Genomic DNA, 17,488 nt, shown 5'->3' with positions numbered 1-17,488 from the left:
GTTAGTTTAGGTAAGTGGTGTGTTTCTAGAAATCTGTCCATTTCTTCCAGATTTTCAAATTTGTTGGAGTACAGTTCTTCATGGTATCCTGAATTATCCTTTTTATTTCAGTTGGTTCTGCTGTGATGTCACCATTATGTTTCTTATTCGTGTTTTTTGTATTCTCTCCCTTTTTTCCTTTATTAAGTTTGCCAGTGGTTTGTCAATGAAAAGTCAAAAAAACAATCTCTGGTCTTGTTGATTTTTTCTATTCACCTTCTATTTTCTGTTTCATTGATTTCTGATCAAATCTTTATTATTTCCTTCTGGTGACTGTAGGCTTTTCTTGCTATTCTTTTTCTAATTGTTGGGGATGTTGGTTTAAAGTGTTGATTTTGGCTTTTTCTTCTTTTTTGATGTGTGCATTTATTGCTATTAATTGGCCTCTGATCACTGTTTTTGCTGTGTCACAAAGAGTTTGGTATGTTGTATTTTCATTCTCATTTGATTCAAGGAACTTTTGAATTTCAATTTTTATTTCTTCTCTACCTAGTCTTTCTTAAGGAGGGTGTTGTTCAGTTTCCATGTGTTTACTCTTTTACCATTGATCTTCCTATTGTTGATTTCTAATTTGATAGCATTATGATCTGAGAAGATGTTTTTCGGTATTTCAATGTTTTTAAATTTATTTAGGCTTGCTTTATGACCTAACATATGGTCTATCCTGGATAGTGTTCCATGTGCACTGGAAAAGAATATATATTTTGCTTTTGTTGGGTGAAGTGCTCTGTAGATGTCTATAAGTTCAAGTTGGTGGATTATATTGTTTAGTTCTTCTGCATCTTTGTTGAGTTTCTTTCCAGTTATTCATCTTTCATTGAAAGTGCTGTATTAAATTCTCTCACTATGACTGTGGAGTCATCTATTTGACTTTTCAACTCTTTTAATGTCTGATTGATGTATTTTGAGTCTCTTTCATTGGGTCCATAGATATTTATTATGGTTATATCTTCATGTTCAATTGATCCTTTAATCATTATAAAATGTTCTTCCTTGTCTCATATATTTGATCAGAAATTAATATTGCCACTCCTACTCTCTTACTGTTGCCATTTGCTTGATATATCTTTTTCTAACCTTTGATTTTTAGTCTATTTTTGTCTTTGTCTCTAAGATGAGTCTCTTGTAGGCAGCATATTGGTGGGCTTTGTTTTCTTATCCAGTCTGCAACTCTCTGTCTCTTCAGTGGTGCATTTAATCCATTAACATTCTGTGTAATTATTGACGAATATGAATTGGTTGCTGTCATTTTGTTATGTCTTTCCTCATGATGTCCCTAGTTTCTTTGTTACATATTATTTTCTGTGCTGAGCTCATCATGTTTATTAATCATGTTACCATTTCCTTTGTTGCTGTTGTTTTAATATTTGCTGAATATTTGTGCTTGTCCTCTTTTTTATTGTGATGTAAAGGTTTGTCATTTTTCTTTGAGATTACCATGTGATTTATAATTTTCTCCCTGAGATTAGAACTGTCCATTCTATCTTGCAACTCTAGACTTTCCCACCATTTAGTAGATCTGTAACTACACTGTATTTTCCTTTTTTTTTTTTTTTTTTTTGTAGTGTTCCTCACATTTCAATTGATATCTCTTGTTCCCTGTTTACTATCTTGTAGGCTTATTTTACTTTGTATACATCCACAGCTGTGGTTTTTGGGTTATATTATCTTGTATATTAATGGTTGATTGTTGTTTGCTATTTTTGGTTCTCTGTTCAAAGGACTTTCTTTAGTATCTCTTGTAAGGTTTGTCTAGTTTTAACAAATTCCCTTAATTTCTGATTATCTGTCAGTCTCCTGATTTCATCATCCTATTTGAGGGACAATTTTGTCAGGTGTATAATTCTGGGTTGAAAATATTCCTCCTTCAGGATTTTATCATCCCATTGCCTTCTCTCTTTCATAGTTTCTGCTGAGAAATCAGAGCTTATTCTTACTGGTTGTCCTTTGTAGGTAACTTTTTGTTTTTCCCATGCTGCTTTCAGGATTCTTTCTTTGTCTTTGATTTTGATGAGTTTGATGATAATATGTCTTGGTGATTTTCTTTTGGGGGCTATCTTCTTTGGGGTTTGTTGGACTTCCAGAATGGATATATTCTCATCTTTCATCATATCAGGGAAGTTCTCCTCCAACAAATTTTGGACAATTTTCTCAGTGTTTCTTTTTCTTTTCTTTTTTTTTTTTCCCCTCTCTCTCTTCCTATTCTGAAATTCCAGTGACATGTAGGTTATTCCTTTTGATGGTATCACACATGAACCTTAGGCTTTCTTTATTTTGTTTTGCTCTTTTTCCTTACTGGTCCCTTTCCAAAGAAGTATTCAGGTATTTGTCTTCAATCTCATTAATTCTGTCTTCCATTGCATCAATTTTACTCCTTTGCCCTTTCCATCTGTTATCTAATTCTGAAAATTTAGTATTAATGTTATGGATTTCTATCTGTAGATTTAGAATCATTTCTAAGTTTTCATTTATTTTGTCTTTTTGTTCTTATATTTTCTCCCAAAATTCCTCTAGGATTTTGTCTGTGTTTTCCTTTATCTGTGTCTCAATCTTTTGAAAATACCTAAATATAATTATTTTGAATTCCTTGTCAGAGAGTTCCAATGCTGCTTCTTCCTCAGGGATGTGTTCTTGGTCTGTACCCTGCTCCCTTGTTTCTACCACTTAATCTTGCTTCTTTGTGTGGACTGTGATGTTCTCTTGTCTCTGCGACATCATGGTGTTGTGTCTAGATCTCTGTTAACTGTTTGTTAAGAGTGGCTAAGGGTGAGTCAGGCTTTTGTTGGTGGTTGTTTATCATTGGCGCACTGGTGGAGAAGGAAGTGGTGGTTCTCACTCAGCAAGTGAAGCTGCAAGAGGTGTGTGTCGTTGTGTTGTATGGGACTGCTGCTGTATTCCACTCAGTTAGACAAAAGCAACATTTGAATAACCATCCAAAAAGTACAAGGGAATGGACAAAACACAAACCATGTAATCACACAGGAACAGTAAGCAAAAACAGGAAAAAAAGCGGGGGGGGGGGAAGCCACCCTGTAATATCTGAGGGAGAGGGCAATGAGAGAAAAAAGGTGTGGAAGGAGACTAATAAATAAAAAATGGGAAAAATGCAAAATAAAAACAAGGAATAGGTTTAACCACAAGGAAAAAAAAAAATTGCCACCAGGAACAGGGTAAAGAAAAAACGCTGAAAACTAGAATCTGGGATGGAAAGAATAAAGAAAAATAATAAAAAGACAAAAGTAACAATAATTATAGTGTTTTTAAAACAGACAAAAACAAATAAACCAAACTAAAAACCAGAAAAAAGAAAAAAAAAATTAGGGCAGGACAGAGCAGGGCACCCAGGCTCCGTCCAAGCACACAGACTGGGATGGAAATCCTGCTGGCCCAGAAAGTGGGTGGGAGTGAGGGATGGCCAGACTTCCATTCACCAAGAGACTGTGGGGTATAAGAGTAACAAGGGAAATGTTGCACCTTTCCAGTCATCCGGGTGTGCAATATCTTTGGTATTCCTGACAAGTGGAGCCTGTTCTTAAGCCTCTGGAATCTGGGAGAATGCTGTCATTTTAAATATCCAAAATGGTCAAATGGCTTGTAAAAATTCAATATGATTGCACCCTCCGGACAGACAAAAGTCCACAGCTCAGCCTGCCTTCCTCTTCATTGCTTCCCCCTTTTATACCACAGTGACCAGAGCAGTCCTCTGTGCAGGTGCTGGCTAGCAGGGCCAATTTTTAGGTTAATTCTTAGGTCTACCACCACTCAGCAAAAACCAAGCTGTCTGTGCTGTCAGGATTGCTGCCAGACTGCAGCTCCGTTGCCTCCATTTTTGGTGTTTTCATGCAAATTCTTCTGCTAGTTGGAGTGTAGTCCTCTTCTATATCTTTCCCTTCAAGGCTCAGGGCTCCAGGATTGTCTTTTGTATCTGTGTTAATTGGTTCCCTTTTTCTTTGTTGAAAAGGGTCTGTGCAGTCTTTCTTCCTATTCTGCCATCTTACCAGATCTCAAGTCAAGAATTCTTGAGAGGCATACTAGCTTTTTTTTTTTTTTTTTTTTTCCGAAGTCAGAACATGAGTAGCAATGAAATGGCAATCTATTCTTCTTAACATTAATGTAAGGATTTTTTTTAATAAATAAAGATTTTTAAATCCATTCCTCTCTGGGCCCAAATCTACGGACAGGCAGCCACTGGCCTAACTAATCATCCCATTTGGGATGAGCAGGTATGTATGATTAAGGGAGGGCAGTGGAGAAGAAAATTTATGTTAAATTTGATTAACTTTAACTATCATAATGTGGTGAATAAGCAAAATGTGGTGGGGCAAGAAATGTCATTTTAATCTTCTGAGAATAGTGAAGGCAGAAGGAGAAAACAGTCAACATTCTGCTGTAAATTAAATTCTCAGCATAACTGAACATACATGCACTTAATCAAGGAGTACGGAAGTTCCAAACACTATACCCCATGTACTCTCCATGAATTGTCACATTGTTCTTCTTTTCATCAATGTAAATGTTTACTATACTTGTATTTTATTTTAATATTCTCAAATCATCTTAAACAAATATGAAATTCTTATTCAGGGAGAAATATTAACAAACTCATATATATTAGTAGCAATTGTCTATGTGTGTGTGTGTGTGTGTGTGTGTATAAAACCACACCAAACTCTGCCATCCAGTTAATTCTGACTCATAGAAACTCCCTCTGGGTTTCTGAGGTAATAAATCTGTATGGAATTATACTGTCTAGTCTTCCTTCTGCAGAGTGGCTGATGGGTTTGAACCACCAACCTTCTGGTTAGCAGTCAAATGCCTTAGGCACTACACCACCAGAGCTCCATATGTGTGTGTGTGTGTATAGCTCATCATATTGTTGTTATGTGCTGTCGAGTCAGATCCAACTCATAGCGACCCCTCCTTGGGTTTCTGAGGCAGTATCACTACTGAAATAGATTGCTGCATCTTCCTTCCAAGGAGTGTCTGGTGGGTTTGAACTGACAGCCTTCTGATTAGCAGTCAAGTTCCTTAGGCCTTATGTTACCAGACCTCCTTTGCTCATCATATGATAAAATAATTTTATTCAATATAAAATTATAAAAGGACCTCTGGTGGTGCAGTGCTTAAGGCATTTGACTGCTAACCAGAAGGCTAGTGATTCAAACCCATCAGCCACTCTGTAGAAGGAAGATGGGACAGTCTACCCCAATTGGGGTCACTATGAGTTGGAATTGACTCGATGACATTGAGAGATTTTTCTTTTTTTAAAAAATATAAATTTATAAATCTCTCACTAATGGGCTAATCAAATAAAAGTATCTTTCCTTATAAATATGAAAAACTAAAATTCAAGTGAAAATTATTCATAGACTTGTCCAAAATTGTATTGTTTTATAAAAATTAATCAGAGGATTTTTTTTTATAAATCCCTTTGTGAAAGATTATTTTATGAATACCATTTTTTTTTCCTTTTGCCTCAGAACAACCTTTTTTTTTTTTTTTTTACTGACTCTCCACTTTACAAAGTGTGATATCCCTTTCCAGGGACTGATCTCTCCTGATAACATGAACAAAGTACAAGAGACCAAGTCTGGCCATTTTTACACCTAGGACACATGCTGGCTGTACTTCTTCCAAGTCAAATTGTTTCTTCTTCTGGAAATAAAAGGTACATTCAATATTCTCCACCAGTACCACAGTTTGAATGAATCGATTCTTCTGCAGTCTTATTAACTGTTCAGCTTTCACCTGCATATGAGGCTATGGAAAGGACAATGGATTGAATCAGACACACTTATCTTCAAAGTTAAATCTTTGCCCTTTGACACTAAAAAAAAAAAAAAAAAAACCACTCATTGCTGTGGAGTCCATTCAACTCATAGCAACCCCTCCTTGGTTTTCCAACGCAGTATCTCTACGGAAGTAGATTGCCCAGTCTTCCTTTCAAGGAGTGGCTGGTGAGTTTGAACTGCCAGCTTTCTGGTTAGCAGTCAAGAGCCTTAGGCACTATGCCACCAAAACTCCCTTAACACTTTAAGGAGAAATTTTTAAAATAGATTTGCCCGACACAGCGTGTCATTTGATTTCTCGTCTCCTGCTTCTATGGGGTGTGGAATCAAGTTAGATAAAATCTTGATAAGTAAACCATTACTCCAATTATCATAATGTCACTTATTGGTCCAGTGGTGAGGATTTTTGATTCCTTTGTGTTGAGGTCTAATCCATACTGAAGGCTATAGTCTTTGATCTTCATTAGTAATACTTCAAGTCTTCACTTTCAGCAAGATAAGATTTTGTTATTGCATATAGCAGGTTGTAAAGAGTCTTCCTCCAATCCTGATGCCACTTTCTGCTTCATATAGTCTAGATTCTCAGATTATTTGCTCAGCGCACACATTGAATAAGTACAGTGAAAGGATGCAATACCGACACAAACTTTTCCTGATTTTAAGCCATGCGGTATCTTCGTGTTCTTGTTCCTCTTGTTCTATGTGCAGGTTCTTCATGAGCACAATTAAGTGCTCTAGAATTTCCATTCTTTGCAATGTTATCCATAATTTATTATGCTCCACACAGTCAAATGCCTCTGCATAGTCAATAAAATACAGGTAAACACTTTTCTGATATTCTCCACTTTCAGTCAAGATCTATTTGATGTCAGTAAGACATCCTTCATATTGCATCCTCTTCTGGTTTGAATTTCTACGCTTCCTGTTCTATGTACTACTGAAATGATTTTTGAATTATTTGCAGCAAAATATTCCTTATATGTGAGATTCATTATACAGTTTGATAACTTCCATGTACTGTTGGCTCACTGTTCTTTGAAACAAGCAAAAATATGGGTCTCTTCCAGAAGACTGACTGTAACAGAGTTCTTTATTTATAGGGACTTATAAGGCATATGGTTGTTGTGCCCAGGTTATGAAGGAGTTGCTCGGCGCGAGGAATATGCCAACACACGACAATGCAAAAGCAATAGGAAAGTTTATTAGCTAACTTAAGTTAGGGTCCTTGCTCTTACCAAATCGGTGGCTTGAGCAAAAGACCCCGTGCCCCGGTATTTTCACAAATTTATGGAAAAATATGGGGTGGAACAGCACCAGGGCGAGAGGGTACAGATGATTGGTTGTTGCTAAGGGATTTAGGGCAGTGATCTAAGATGTTGGGGGACATATAGAAACCCCCCGGCTTCAAAGTCCACTTAGGGAAATATTATCTAGGGAGGATGCAAGGCTCAGGTATGTGGAAGACTTTCAGGAGCCGAGCAGATCTCCGATACGTGCTGAATCCGGATGGCTTTTGTGATGCGTGCTGAGTTCGGAGGAAGTTTCTGATACCTGCTGAGACTGGAGGGCAGATAAAGGCTTTAAGGAGTGCTTAGAATTCCAAAAGTCTTGTTAGTATTGCTGACACTAAAAGGTTTCTGGTTAAAGATTTTCCTGGAGGCTACTAGGACTCTGGCCTCAGACTCACATGGTAAATTTTATTTTCCAGCTGATATACTTTAGTATCATTTCTGATAGAAATATGAAAATGATTATTAACATACTACTAATTCTAATTACCAAGCATCACCAAATATTAATATTCATTTAAAACCTCTGAACTAATAGGACTTCTAAGTTTATGACAGACAGTGTAAATAAGAGTGAAGATGAGACAATGCATTTTTTGTCTTTCACTTTTTTTCTAAAATAAATTAATTCTTGCTTCTCAAACTTTAAAAACCAATTTTATAAATTTTTTCAGTGATAGATTTTAATAAAGCTTATCTTCATCTTATTTCATTAGTAATGATTAGGTTATAGAAATTATAGTCTATAACATTTTCACAATAAGGGAAGCCCCATATTTGAGCTGTAAGAATGATAGAGAAGATAGAACAGGCTTTTAAGGAAAAGTTTGTTTTCAGCAGTGGAAGCAGAGACACAAGTCAATGATGATAACAGAAAAAACATACATGCAATGTCAACAAGTCTAAAAATGTCATGTGCATTATCTTATTTATTTTTCTAATGACAGTGTTTGTTATCTAATGACAATTATTATTTCTAATGGCAATAATGATTTATTAATGGCAGTGTTTATTCAGATGACAAGGCTGATATTTAATAATTTACCCAGTTGACAGAGCTGGTGAGATAAAAACATCAGAATTTCTATCCAGGTGTGGTAGTTTCTTAGTGCTGCTAATACAGAAATATCACAAATGGTTGACTTTAATGAACAGAAATTTATTTTCCACAGTTTATGATGCTGAAAGTCCTGATTCAGGGTGCGGGCTCTGGAGGAAGGCTTTCTCTGTGTGCTTTGGGGAAAAATCCTTGTGTCTTCAGCTTCTTCTCCTGGATTTCTCGGCGGTCTCATGTGGCTTGTATCTTCCATTCCCTTTGTGCTTCATTCTCGGCACCTAATCTATTGTTTGAAAGGTGTTCTGGTGGAGCAGTGGTTAAGGCATTGGACTGCTAACCAAAAAGTTGGTGGCTCAGATCTACCAGCAGGAGAAAAAAGAAGCAGTCTGCTTCTATAAAGATTAATAGCATTGGAAATACTATAGGGGAAGTTTTACTTTGTCTTATAGGATTGCTATGTGTTGAAATGGACTCAATTGCAATGGGTTTTGGTTTTTTTTAGAATCTGTTCTTTACATATCTCATAGGTGACTTGTTTAAGACAGACCCTATACTGTTATGGTCTCACTAACAAAACAAAGAAAGTTTTATTCCCAAATGGAATTGCATCCACAGGTAAAAGGGGATGAGAGTTTACAACACATATTTTCAATTAATTACAGAACTCTGGTGGCATTTGACTGCTAAGCAGAAGACTGTTGGTTCAAATCCACCACCCACTCCTCAGAAGGAAGATTGGGCAATTTACTTCCATATTGATACCACCTCAGAAAAACTCATTATGAGTCAGATCCAAATCAAGGGCAGTGAGTTTGGTTTTGAGTTTACATCAGGTAATGAATTCAGGTGTGTCTGCTTTTGAACCTACAAATCATCCTATACTACCTTGAAAAAAAAAAAGAAAAAAAAAGAAGAATATGGAAAAAAGTGATTAGAGAATTAAAGACCAAAGTAAATTGGCAAACCAGTGCAATATTATATATTATAAAACATAGTACAGTCTTCAAAAGTGAAGGATAGACAATTTATAAATAGGAAAAAGATATACATAAGAAATACCAGTAAAATTCTCTTTTTTTAAATAAAATTTTTCTTATAATAATGTTAAGAGAAAAATTTAACCCGATATGTCCAACTGCTACAGCTATTGATGAAGTATGTTTAAATGATATGCTAACATTCCCCAGCAAGTGCATTCCAGGGTATCCATTCTTTAGAAAGGATACTGTGGAAGGTCAAATAAAATATTGGATTTTGGGCAAATAACTATGATATCCTCATAATTATGTAAAATATTGTGGTTCATTGTGACCAATTTCTGCTCATTTGTTTCATGTTATTTTGAAAAGAAATAATAATGTTTTGAACAAAATTAAATAACTAATTACAATATCCTTAAAATAATTGCTCTATTGTGGGGATTACTGCTTGAAGTATGACAATAATTACAAAACTCACATCAGCATTTCTAAAAATATATATTCCTTGTGTAGTAAATTGATGCTAGTGTCATATTGTTTTAGCAATCTTCAGAATATATAAATGTTCTCATATAACAAATTTAGTTGCCCAATGTGAAAGATGCTGATGCAGAGATAAAGTAAGTGTTCGTAGTAATAAAAATCACTATTAGGTAAGGGGTAGCAGGAAGCTCTTCTAAAAAATATATGAATTCCTGTTTAGATTATTCTCTCCCTTATCCCAAGCAGTTTAGCACCCTAATCTCAATTTATTTCAGCCAGAATTGGAAGTCTCCCTCAGAACATTAATGCTTGCATTAATGTAGATTTTGCTACCTAACATTTTTCTCTGTGACAGTTTCACATTCAAAAGTGTATATGCATGGCCCTCTATGAATATAACTTGAAGAGTATAATTTAAAATGTAATGGCTAAATAGTTTTTATACCTGGAAAAGTCATCGATGGCTTTAGTAACTTTAAATATTTAATCATTAATGTTAATTATTAAAATGATGCCTAAAATACATTGCGTAGGAAGCTTTGGGTTTGGAACTGTATCTGCACCATTAGAGGCAATTTCATTTTCATTTGTTTTATCACCACTAATCTAAGAAAGAGCTAATTATATCCTAATCATTAAAAAGCATGACCTGTGACATATATGGGGGTGATCTCTGTTCTGAGTTGAAAATCTAATGTGTGACTTTAACAAGGAGAATAAATAGAGTGTAGAGACAACTGAGTAAGCATCACAAATCCAGAGGACAATAGATAGTAAATTCTATGTTGTGTTTTTGGCTCTGAGAGTTCCTCTGAATGTGGATTCTCTGTGAAAATAGTTTATTATGCCTCTGTTTTATCTCTTTGAAACAAAGTATCTTATCCTCTGTGACTAACAAAGAGCCCAACACACTATGGTTACTCAATATTTTTAAACAAAATGAAATGAAGAATATATAAATTTCATTAGGCAATTACATTGTGTTAAACACTGCAGAACTGTTTTCAGCATGTTAATTTGAAAATATTATCCAATTTTACACATGAAGAAATTCAACTCGGTGAAATAAAATATTGCAAGAGTCAAAACAACTAGCTAAAAACTATCTTAAGCTAACTTTAAATCAAAGTTTTCTGAATAAAAAAGCTGGAAGTATCATTTTATAATTATAATAATATATATTATCATATATTTTATTAATATATAAATAATAAATATAAAAATTGCTAAGAGATATAATGCATACTAACTGCCAGACCCTATTCTAAGGTATTCATGTCAATACATTTAATTAATATAGCAACTCTATGACATAGGTACAATATTACTCTAATTTTAACAGAAAGAAAACTGAGGCACAGAGGAGGTAGAGCATGTTGAGTTGAGGAACTGGGTTTGCAAAGCAGCCTGGCTTCAGCATCGTTCTTCTAGCCCCTGTATTTTACCACTTTTCAAGATGCCTATTTCTGCTTATGGAACAATTTGATCTTTATGTGGATCTACTCTAAAAAATTACTAGATATTGAGCAAATAAAATTCCATGAGTGAGAAGTACTCTAGAAATACACATTTATTCATCCACAATGTGATGTAACTGTGCTGTGCATACCACAAAGGCCACTGAAATTCATGAGCCTATTGGAAATTTCTAAAGCAGAAATATCACTTTAAGGGGCTTTAGTGAGGTAGTAGTTAAAGCATTTGGCTGCTAAATAAAAAGGTCAGGGGTTCAAACCCCCCAGTCTCTCCACGGGAGAAAGATGAAGCAGTCTGCTTCCGTAAAGATTTACAGCCTTGGAAACCCTATGGGACAGTTCTTCTCTGTCCTATAGGGTCACTATGAGTTAGAATTGACTGTAGCAGTGAGTTTGATTTGGTTTAAATATCGTTTAGTAAAGAGTATTTGAGGAAGCCTTTGTTGTGATTGTTATGTGCCCTCGAGTCAGACCCGACTCATAGTGACTCCTCCTTGGGTTTCTGAAGCAGTATCACTACATAAGTAGATTGCCCAACCTTCCTTCTGAGAAGTGCCTGGTGGATTTGAACCAACAGACTTCTGGTTAGCAATCAAGTGCCTTAGGCACTATGCTACCAGAGCTCCTTTGAGGAAGCCTAGTAAAGTAAAATGAAGACTAGCCTGTAAGAAAGAAGTCTTGGATTCTAACGCCTCACTACAACACCAGATCTTTGAATAGCCATATTGTTTATCTGAGCCTTAGAATTTTAATTTGTTAAATGGGGATTATAAACATCTGATTTGGCTACCTTAATGAGGTATTAGATGTATCAACTGATTTAATGTTGTAAAAGGACTGTCTACATTAAAATACTATACAAATGTTCAGTATTTATTTATATATGCTTTACATATGTGTAAAATGGCATGAGGGAGACATCTGACCTCCTTGTCTAACTTCAGAAGGGAGAGAGAAAGAAGCATTACCTGCATCAACAGCCCAAGGCTGATTCCTTTGAGGCAGAGATCAGGCATGCTTCTACCCTCTAAACTTTTTACTAGTTCTAACACCAACTGTTCCTCCTACGTCATTCTCTCCTTCTTTGTGGGTTTGATCGTTCATTGCAATGGCCACACAGAATTCACAGACTATACATAGAGTTAAGGGGTTTATTAGTGAAGTAACAGGTTACAATTCTCCTGGGTCAAGGAGATTATCTGCACAGGGATCCTAGATCCAAAGGATGCACTTCACTCCCATCTCTTCTTCTAAGTGGTTGTAAGGTTCCCCTCCCTCTGTTTGGGATTGGCTGTCTTTTAAGCTTAGCAAGATGGCAAAACTGCCCAATTCCATAGCCCTTATTTGAATCGTCCCAATCAAAACATGGGTGCAATGTACCGTATTTACATTAGCAAGCTATCTCATTTCCTTGGTGAGTCACAAAAACCTCATTTGTGTAGTCCCACAGAGTCATTTGGTGGGAGTTACAAAGACTATGGCTAGAAGGGTCATTCTAAGTATTTCACTTCACTGCAATATGTAAGGCATTTACTTACAAATGGTGGTTCAAACCCACCAATAACTTCTTGGAAGGAAGACTGGACAATCTGCTTCCATAGAGATACTGCCTCAGAAACCCAAGGAATAGTTGCTATGAGTTTCTATCAACTCGAAGGCAGTGAGTTTGATTTTCTTTAAATATTTTTATATGTTTAACTTCCTTGTTAGATAGTAAACTTCTCAAGAACATTGAATATACATCTTGGCAGGTCACAGAGTATGCAGAAAATAACCTCACACTTAAATAGTCTTTCAAAATCAGGATGTCCAATAATTCCAGTTCTGATAGATGAAAACATAAGCCATTCATTAGCTCTTCCATCTTGGCCAAATGACTTAAATTCTTAGGCTTTATATTGTTTATATATATATATATATATATATATATATAATATCAATGACTCCTTTTCAAGTTTTTAAATGAGACATCAGAATGATGTTTACAAATCACCTAATACATAATGTTACATATGACCCAATGCCATCAAGTCAATTCTGACTCTTAGTGACACTATAGGACAAAATATAAACTCTCTTTAGAGATTCAAAGATTGTAATCTTTATAAAAGCAGACTGTCACATCTTTCTCCTAAAGAGCTGATGAGTTCTAAACGCTGAACTTTCTGTCAGCAGCTGAGTGCCTAACCACTGCATGACCAGGACACTTTAATATATGTAGATGTAAATGCTGAAATAATTTTTCACTAAATTTGTTAATTAATTAACAATATATTAATTGTGCCCAAACACTGTTTTTCCCAGGAAATCAACATTATAGTATAAGGCAGAATCTTTAGTAGAATTTATAAAATCATCCATGCTTAAATGGCATGATTTTAGCATTCAGAGGACACGTTTGTGCCCATATAAACAGATTAGGGAGTCCTGTTTACACAGTGTTAAGTGCTAGGCTACTAACTGAAAGATCAGTGGTTTGAACCCACCAGCTGCTTGGCAGGAAAAAAGATGCAACAATCCACTTTTGTAAAGATTTACAGCCTTCAAAATCCAGTGGAGCAGTTCTACCCTGTCCTGGAAGCAGGGGAAAGTGAAGCCAGAGGGGACTACAAAGCAGAGCAGCAGCCAGGGATCCAGGCAAGGGGAGGGACACAGGCCACACCCTCACCAGGCAGGAAAGTGGAGGAAACCAAAGACAGTGGGAATAACTGAGCAGAGCAGCAGCCAGGGATCCAGGTAAGAGGAGGGACCCAGACACCAACCCCACCAAGCAGGAAAGCAGGGGAAAGAGAAGGCAGAAGGGATGATAGAGCAGAGCAAGACCAAGGATCCAGGAAAGGGGAGAGTGGAGAGGTTGCAAACAGCTAAGGGAGACAAACTTGTCTGTCAGTTTGTCATACTGTGCTGGTTTGCATGTTGCTGTGAAGCTTGAGGCTGTGCCACCAGTGTTGCAAGTGCTGGCAGGATTCACATAGTGCACAGGTTTCAATGCAGCTTACAGCTGAGACAGACTAGGAAGAAGGAAGAGACCATCCACTTCTCAAAGAACTGGCCAGGGAAAACCTTATGAATAGCAGAGAAACACTGTCTGATACATTACTGTACAACTTTATGAATAGCCTGGAAACAGTTTCTGATACAGTGCAGGAATATGACCCCTTAGGTCAGAAGACTTTCAAAACACAACTAGGAAAGAGATACATCATCAGAGTAGGACCAGCCTTACTGATAAAGATAAAGTAAAGCTTTCGAGACCTCCATTTGCTGGAATGGCCAAACTCAAATTAAGGAGAAACCCCTGCAAACATCCATTGATAATGAGAACATGTAATGTACAAAGTATGAATCTAAGAAAGTTGGAAGTTGTCAGAAAGGAAATGGAATGCATAAAGATTGATATCCTAGGCATTAGTGAGCTGAAATGAACTGTTTTCGGTCATTTTAAATCAGACAAACATATGATCTATTATGCTGGCAATGACAGTTTGAAGAGGAATGGCATGGCATTCATCATCACAAAACATGTTTCAAGGTCTGTTCTGAAATACAATGGTGTCAGTATTAGGATAACATCCATATGCCTACAAAGAAAACCATTTAATAAGAGTATTATTCAAATTTATGCACCAACCACCAAAGCCAAAGATAAGGACATTGAAGCTATTTCTCAGCTTCTGCAGTTTGAAATTGACTGAATATTCAATCAAGATGTGTTAATTATCACTGGTGATTGAAATGCAAAAGTTGGAAACAAAGGAGAATCACTGGTAGTTGGAAAATTTGGCTTTGGTAACAGAAATAACGCTGGAGATCGCATGATAGAATTTTGCAAGACCAATGACTTATTCATTCCAAATACATTTTTTAAACAACACAAACAGTGGCTATACATGTGGATTTCGACAGATGAAATACACAGGAATCAGACTGACTACATCTGTATCAAGAGGCGATGGAAAAGCTCAATATCTTCAGCCAAAACAAGGTCAGGAGCAGACCATCAACTACTCATACACAAATTCAACTTGAACTTGAAGACAATTAAAACAAGTCCACGAGAGCCACAATATAACCTTGAATATGTGGTTGTTGTTGTTGTTATGTGCCGTTGAGTTGGCCCCGACTCATAGCGACCCCTCCTTGGGTTTCCGAGGCAGTGTCACTACAGAAGTAGGATTGCCCAACCTTCCTTCCAAGGAGTGGCTGGTGGGTTTGAACCACCAGCCTTCTGGTTAGCAGTCAAGTGCCTTAGGCACTATGCTACCAGAGATCCCTCTTGAATTTAGAGGTCATCTAAAGAATAGATTTGATACATTGAATACCAATGACCAAAAACCAGAATAATTGTGGGATGACATCAAGAACAACATCCATGAAGAAAGCAAGAGGTCAAAAGAAGAAAAGACCAAATTGGATGTCAGAAGAGACTCTGAAACTTGCCCTTGAATGGAGAGTGTCAGTGTTAGGATAATATCCATACGCCTACAAGGAAAACCACTTAATACGACTATTATTCAAATTGCTAAAGCAAATGGAAGAAATTACAAGACAAAATAGCTAAGCAGAAGGTTTCAAAGAGCAGCTTGAGCAGACAAAGTCAAGTACTATAATGAAATATGCAAAGATCTAGAGTTAGAAAACCAAAAAAGAAGAACATGCTCAGTATTTCTCAAGCTAAAAGAACTGAGGAAAAAATTAAGCTTCAAGTTACAATATTGAAAGATTCGATGGGCAAAATATTGAATGATGCAGGAAGCATCAAAAGAAGATGGAAGGAATACATAGAGTCACTGTACCTAAAAGAACTGGTAGATGTTCATCGATTTCAAGAGGTGACATATGATCAAGAACCAATGGTATTGAAGGAAGAAGTAGAAGCTGCACTGAAGGAACTGGCAAAGAACAAGGCTCCAGGAATTGACAGAATACCCATTGAGATGTTTCAACAAATGGATGCCCCACTGGAGGCACTCACTGGGTTATGCCAAGAGATATAAAAAGACAGCTATCTGGCCAATTGACTGGAAGAGATCCATATTTCTATCCATTCCAAAGAAAGGTGATCCCACAGAATATGGAAATTAATGAACAATATCAATAATATTACAGAAGTAAAATTTTGCTGAAGATAATTAAAAAAATGGTTGCAGCAGGATATTGACAGAGAACTTCCAGAAATGCAAGCTGGATTCAGAAGAGGGCATGGAACAAGGGTTATCATTGCTGATGTAAATGGTTCTTGGCTCAAAGCAAAGAATACCAGAAAAATGTTTACTTGTGTTTTATTGAGTATGCAAAAGCATTTGATTGTGTGGATCATAACTGATTGTGGATAACATTGAGAAGAATGGGAATTCCAGAACACTTGATTGTAGTTATGGGGAACCTGTGCATAGACCAGCAGGTTGTCATTCAAACAGAACAAGGGGACACTGCATGGTTTAAAATCAAGAAGGGGGTGTTTCAGGGTTGTATCCTTTCACCATACTTATTCAATCAATATGCTGAGCAAATCTTCCAAGAACCTGGACTATATGAAGAAGAATGTGGCATCAAGTTTGGAGGAAGAATCATTAACAACCTACGGTATGCAGATGACACAGCTTTGCTTGCTGTAAGTGAGGATGACTTGAAGCACTTACTGATGAAGATTTAAGAATACATTCTGCAGTATGGTTTACATCTTAATATAAAGAAAACAAAAATTCTCACAACTGGACCTATAAGCAGCATCATGATAAATGGAGAAAAGTTTCAAGTTTTCAAGGACTTTACATTACTTGGTTCTACAATTGACACCAATGGAAGCAACAGTCAGGACATCAGACAACCTATGGTATTGGGCAAGTCAGCTGCAAAGGACCTCTTTCAAGTGCTGAGGAGCAAAGAAGTCTCCTTGAGGACTAAGGTGCCCCTGGCACAAGCCATGATCTTTTCAATCACCTCATGTGCATGTGAGAGCTGGACAATGAATAAAGAAAACCGAAGAAGAATGGATGCTTTTGAAATGTGGTGCTTGTGAAGAATGCTGAAAATACCATGGACTCCTAAAAGAACTAACAAATCTGTCCTGGAGGAAGTGCAGCTGGAATGCTCCTTGGAAATTAGAATGGCCAGACTTTGTCTCACCTACTTTGGTCATGTTGTCAGAAGGAGCCACTCCCTGGAGAAGGATGTCATGCTTGGTAAGGTGGAGGGTAAATGAAAGAGGGGAAGGCCCTCAAAGAGATGGATTGACACAGTAACTGCAGTGATGGGCTCAAGTATAGCAGAGATCATGGAGCTGGCACAGGAGAGGGCAGTGTTTTGTTTTGCTGTGCATAGGGTCCAGGCCCCTTAGAATACAAGATAAAAGAAAAGGTAAGAATCAATAAAA

Source organism: Orycteropus afer, unplaced genomic scaffold, assembly GCF_000298275.1.
Source record: "Orycteropus afer afer isolate SDZICR_OR568_19922 unplaced genomic scaffold, OryAfe1.0 scaffold00349, whole genome shotgun sequence".
NCBI lineage: Eukaryota > Metazoa > Chordata > Mammalia > Tubulidentata > Orycteropodidae > Orycteropus > Orycteropus afer.
This window is presented reverse-complemented; position numbering follows the sequence as displayed.